The 6,000-nt window shown below is 64.1% G+C and overlaps 1 protein-coding gene across 1 annotated transcript in view; it reads left to right on the forward strand.

The window, feature by feature from the left end:
- The first annotated feature begins 5,684 nt into the window (after positions 1–5,684).
- Positions 5,685–6,000, forward strand: part of PPP1R1A (protein phosphatase 1 regulatory inhibitor subunit 1A) — a 12,819-nt gene continuing 12,503 nt past the window's right edge. The window contains exon 1 of the mRNA XM_025191488.1: positions 5,685–5,849. The gene's annotated coding sequence lies outside the window, so the exon portion shown is untranslated. The remainder of the gene's footprint in view (positions 5,850–6,000) is intronic.

The following is a 6,000-nucleotide window of genomic DNA, read 5'->3' on the forward strand; positions in this document are numbered from 1 at the left end:
GATGGCATGTGAGAGGCCCCAGCCTCGCCGCCGCATGAATAAGTGATGGGCCAACGCTGGCATGCAGGCTCCTGCAGGGCCCTGATGCCCCATCTCTGAGCCAGAGCAGGCTGGGCTGCACCGTGTACCCGGCAGCCCCCTGACCCCCAGGCTTGGGAGGCTATCACTTGTCCCAGGGCTTCCCCAGTGTCCCACAGAGCTGGGGACCCCACCGACAGCCTGGGGGAATGAAGCTGCTTCCCTGACCAAGCCCAGCCCACCCTAGACACTGCCTCCTCACCTCTCACTTCCCCCTGCCCAGCCCCTGTGGGCCCAACCCTTGCCACTCTGGGCACCAAGTAAAGCCTGATTTATTCTTTATTGGTGCCTGTGCAACCACTGAAAGGCACTAGGTCAACCCCCATTCATTCCTATGGGAGGATGACCTGGTGTCTGATGGAAAATTTTCTATGTCTTCCTGCTACCCGGAGGGGCTGTGAGGACTGCCCAGGCCCCAAGTGATGGAGCCACACAAGGACATGGGCTGGCAGCATTGGAGCCTGGACTGTGAGCTGCCCGTGGGGCTGAGCACAGCTCTGTGCCATGTGCAAGGAGTGTAGGGCCCGGGTGCACCTTGGCTTGGCAGCTGGGCTGAGACTCACGATTGCTGGGGGATTTCTCAGCACTGCATGTGCCTAGCCTGGCTCACAGCAGCTCCATGGGCATAGGGCTATGTCCGTCCACCATGCCGTGGCCTCTGCAAGCTGCCGGATAACAGACATATGCAGATAACCAGGTTGGGATTTGAGGTGGGACAAATGGCTCCAGCATCCTGCACAGACAGACCCTCTCCAACCCTTTCCCCCGCTGCTCCAAGGGGCCAGCCTGGCTCTCCAGGACCCCAGCTGGTGGCCTTTCGGCTCTGCAGGGGCTGGGATTTGGAGCCTGCCTCAGACAAGAGTATGAGACAGAGCCAAGGAAGGAGACACAGTGATGGTTATTCTCCCAGGGGCTCTGGGTCCTCTTGTCCCCAGCAGCTCTGGGTTTCTAGCGGGGTCCAGTGACAGTGAGATGCTCCCAGTTCCCCACTGGCTCTGGGTGGGGAACTGGGCATCACCTGGCACCCAGCACGAAGTCTCATTGCCACCTGGGCACTGCTGGGGCGTGAAATCCAGACATGTACAGGGAAGCCACGAATCAGATCCTAACACCGAGGATCCTGCCAGCACAGGGAAGGCCCCATGGCTCTGCCCAGCCCTGAGATGCTGCTGGCTCGGGGGTGGGATTCTGGGGACACGGAGGCAGGCAGGGGACAGCAGAGCTGCCTCAGCCCTCACTCCTTGCCTCTCATTTGGAGCTGGGCACAGCCACCTCAAGGCAGCGCACGCGCGTCCTGGACTCCGGCGTCCTTGCCCCGGGCTAGACGCTGTCCCTGTCACTCCGAGGGCACAGCCTGGATTGGATGTGTCCCCAGGGGAGTCTCTGCACTGGACCCCAGTGCTGCAGGGCTCAGCCCTGAATCCCTGCTGAGGGGACTCCAGGCAGTCTCTGCTTCCCCCCACCAGCGAACGGGCCCTGGGGCAGGGGCCTGCTGCTCTTTGGCACTGATAGAGCAGTTTTCCAGCTGCCCCAGTGGTGCTTTGGCCCTGATGCAGGGGCTGTGAGGGCCTCCCCCTCCCCCTTTGTGCTATCAGTGATGCACCAGCTGAGCCCATCCACGCAGACGGGAACAGCGGAGGAGGAGCACTGCATCCAAAGCCCCTAGCCCAGGCGCCAGCCTTTCCTCTCCCCTCTCCAAGCAAGTGCAGGGAGGGTCTGGCCTTCCCTGTATGGGCAGCCAGCCCAGGAGGAGCTGCCAGGCCACCGCAGTGTTTAGGTCAAGATGGCGCGTTCCCTGTTCCGGTAGATCTGCCCGGGGAGGAAACACCTGGGCAGGAACCGGAGCAGGGACCTCCCTGGCATGTGCCATGCTGGGAGCCCAACGGGGACAGCGCAATGGTCATCAGAGCCCAGACATAGGCTCCCAGCACCGCACTCCAGCCTGAGGAATGTCACCCAGGGCACTGGGAGCTGCTGACATCTCGGCCCTGGCTGGCATCAGCGGGGAAACCAGGGCCTTTGAGCCCCCGGAGCGGGCAGGGGGAGCCTGCGTCTCCATCCGAAGGCCCCAAGCTGAGCCAGCCCCAGCTCCCCTTGCCGGGCTCGTGGCTTTGTGCAGAAAGCCCCGATGATAACACGGGGCGGCTTCCGGCACTGGGACAGCACGCCCCAGTCACGGGGCCTGGCAGGGAAATGGCACCGCAGATAAGGCCCAGGAGAGGCAGCCACGGATACAGCTGCTTCCTGGAGCGCCCGTGCCAGCAGCACCAGGATGGGGTGGGGGGGCAAGACAGCAGGGTCCAGCACCCCTGGGGCAACTCCAGTGGGGCTAGGTCAGGTCAGAGCATTGGGGGCAGAAGGGACCTCCCCTGGCCTGGCACCTCCTGGGAGCTGCTGGGCACTGGCTGCAGGTGCCCATGGCCAAGGTCAAGCAGGCCAGGCTCGAGCTGGCCACCAGGGGGCGGCCCACCCCCACAGACATGGAGGGGCAGCCAGCAGGGGAGAGGCCAAAGGTGCCCAGACCAGCCCTGCCTGCAGCTGGGATTGGCACATCTCCATTCTGCCTCCCCAGATGCTCAGGACTCCCGGCTGCTGTGCCCATTCCTTTCCACCCCTGCCAGCATGGGCAACACCCAGAGGGCAGCTGGGCTCCCATGTGCCCAGCTCTAGGAGTGATGTGGGCAGGGAGGGTCCTGACCCTGCCCAGGGAGGGTGCTGGGCAGCCCCGGGTCGGGGGGAAGGACGCTGTTCCAGTGCCCTTTGGACCCAGCTCTGTGCACAACCCCTTTGCTGCCATTGCAAACATTGACTTTGCAAGAGTCCTGGCAGCACCCGGCCCACCTGGCACCACGATGCTTGCCTAGCCCAACCCAGCACTGATCCCATGCCCTGCGATGAGCCCCACCTGCCCCTGGCTGCAGTGTCTGGTCTCAGGCTTGCACCCTGCAGGCAAGGAGGGTGGGGGCTGGGGGAGTCTGTTCAGCCCAGGTCTCCAGCCTGGCACTGACTTCATGCCCTGCACTGTGACCCAGCCCACCTTTCCCTGCAGGCCCCCAGTGCCCCCACCCTGGCAGTCAGCCCCCGCACAGAGCCCTGCCTCAATCCCTGAGCAGCTCCTGGATGGAAAAGGTCATGCATAGACTCCACTGTGTGGGTAGCTGCAGCTGCCTTTGCGCCGGGGGCAGGAGATCCCCCTGCTGCCCCTCCCCAGACCCCACTCCTGGGTCCTCTCATATTGCAACAAGGCGCTGAGTCACGGCCATGGTATGGATTACCAAGCTGGCACCAAGCTTGACCAGGCCAACCTGGAGAGCTGGTCATCCGTCTGGCCCTCTACAACCCTAAGCCATGGCTCTGCCCATCTCCTTGCAGCCGCACGACCTGGCTCTGTCTGTCCATCCGCATAGAGTTGTGCGACCTGGCTCTGCCTGTCCCCATACAGCCCCGTGCCCATCCCAACATCTGCCTGAGGTTTCTCTCCAGCCCAGGTCCCAGGCCTGCTCCTCATGCCCGTCACTCCCATCCTCTGCTGCGCTTCTTGCCCCAGTGCCAAAGAGCTGCCCAGGAAGGAGCTTCCCCAGCTGGACTCCCATGGTTGGCAGCCCCTACATTAATGATTAGCCAGCTCCTTTGCTCCTGGCTGGCCCGGCCAAAGGCCAGGGTGACACAGGGGCTGGCCTGTGCCTTTTTCCCTTCCCCACCATGGAGGAACTAGGGCTTGGGTTGCTTGGACCCTAGGTCGATATCTTGACCCCCTTAACCACCAGGCCAGCTCTGCCCCATGCAGGGGGGCCCAGGATGGAGCAGGGTCACCCCCGTGCTGGGCTATCCTGGACTGACATGGATGGACGCAGGGGCAGGGGTTTGTGACTGCCCCAGGTAGATGGGTTTGGCATGGCGTGCCATCAACCAGGCCTGGGATCGGGGTCTCAGGCCAGCCACGGCTTGCCCAGTGCAGTACCCACCCTCTGCTCTGTTCCAGTGCCCGCTCCTCCCACCTGCAGGGGTGTCGAATGCCTGGGTTTTTTCCCCTTCTTCCTAGCTCAGCAAAGAGCTCCTGCTCTTCCTCTTCCCACCGGCGGGTGAGTCAGCGCAGGGGTCCCTCAGCCGCCTCCACCAAATCTCATGCACCGGTTGTCAGATCCCGGCTGGCGATATGGCTCCACGCACCACCCACATACTTGCCGTGGGAGCGGGGGTAGCAGGCAGCTCCAAAGCATGGCACCGAGCAACCCCACACTCAGCTGCCATCCCCTGTCTACATCACACCAGATGCCCGGGGCTGCTCCTGCTGCCCAGCTTGGCTTGGCAGGGCAGGGCCTTTCCTTCTGTATGTGCAGCACCTTGCACAGCGCAGTTCTGCCCTGGACTGGTGCCTCTGGGTACTGCACATGAGGAGGATGAAAGGCGGTTTGCTTTCCCCAGCACTGCTCCTTCCTTAGCCACCAGTGCTGACAGGTTCCCCTCACCACTGGGGTGGAAACTCTGCCGGGAGACCCAGGAACCGGAGCTGGTCAGTGGAGGGGAGACCAGCTGCAGCTCAGGGGAGAACCCAGGAGCCAGGAGCAAGGCGCCATTGCACAGGCAGCAAGACGCACGGAGCTGCCACCTTGGGGACCAGCAGGGACCGGCGGCTGGAGCATCTTGGGAGCTGGCCCAGGCAGAAAGGAAGGAAGCCTCCATTCAGCCACTGCCCCAAAGCAGGCATGAGGCTTGGAGCTGGAGACCTGCCCTGACTCCAGGATGCCTGGCCCTGCTCCTCGGCGTCCTGCTTGTTGGCTCCACCAGCTCCCTGGCTACAGGTCCCGACACACACCTAGGTCCTGCGTCGAGCTGTCCCTGCCGGGAGCCAGGGGCCATGGGCCTGTGGGGTGAGGCCAAATGGGCCCTTCTACTCCGCTCCAAGCACCCAAGGGCCTGAGCCAGGGTTATACACACCCTGCACCCCATGCCCGGATATCACCCAGCAGGGGGCTTCCCATCCAGACTGGGTCAGGGAGGGGCAAGCTGCCCTCCCCCTCAGGAGGGGCTTCATGCTCACAACCCACAGGGACTCAAGGGGCGGCTCCCCATCCCAAGCAACGCGCAGGCTCTCTGCAAACCCAGGTCATGTCACTGCATCACTGAGAGCCCTGACGGGCCCAGGCTTCACGGGGACCCAGGACCTGCTTCCATCCTGGCAGCCGGCAGAGGTGGGTGAAAGGGATCTGCACAAAGGAGGAGGCTGAGGCAGGGGGGTAACACGCGGGGCAGATGCCACCGGGCACAGAACAGCAGGGAGCCCTCGCCGCGTCTTGCCCCGAGGCTCCGGACCCAAAGCGCAAGGGCCCGAGCAGGGGGCTGGGAGCCAGGATTACGGGGTACCCCCCGGCTCCAGGAGAGCAGTGGGGTCTGGCATCCGCTCCCTCTGCTTGTGCCAGCCTCCCAACCCTTCCTGCCCTGGGACATGGGCTCCGGGCTCCCCTCGCCACCCTCCACCCAACATCAGGGCTTGGATCCAGCTCCCTATCACAACCCCCCAGGCTGTGCTAGCCGCACCCATGGGAGGTCACAGCTTGTGGCCTCTGTCCCTGGGGTGGGGACCAGCACGTCCTCGGGGAAAATGTATCTCCCAGGCTGCAAGACTGAACCCGGCTGGGGCAACAATCTGGGTGCGGACGGACGCAGCTCCCCATCGCGACCCCCCAGGCCGTGCCATCCGCACCTGAGGGAAGGTCACAGCTCGTGGCCTCGATCCCTGGAGTGGGGACCAGCGCATCCCCCGGGGAAGGGTGAGCGCCACTGGGGTGGCATGGAGGGGGCAACCCCCGCTCTCTACCCCCAGGGCACCAATTCTGCCCCCAGCCCCATCCCCCTGCCACTGCCCTGGGGGGAGGTGGCAGCTCCTGGCCTCCGTCTCTGGGGTGTCCTCGGGGAAAACAC

Source organism: Alligator sinensis, unplaced genomic scaffold (genome assembly GCF_000455745.1).
Source record: "Alligator sinensis unplaced genomic scaffold, ASM45574v1 scaffold149_1, whole genome shotgun sequence".
In the NCBI taxonomy this organism is placed as follows: domain Eukaryota; kingdom Metazoa; phylum Chordata; order Crocodylia; family Alligatoridae; genus Alligator; species Alligator sinensis.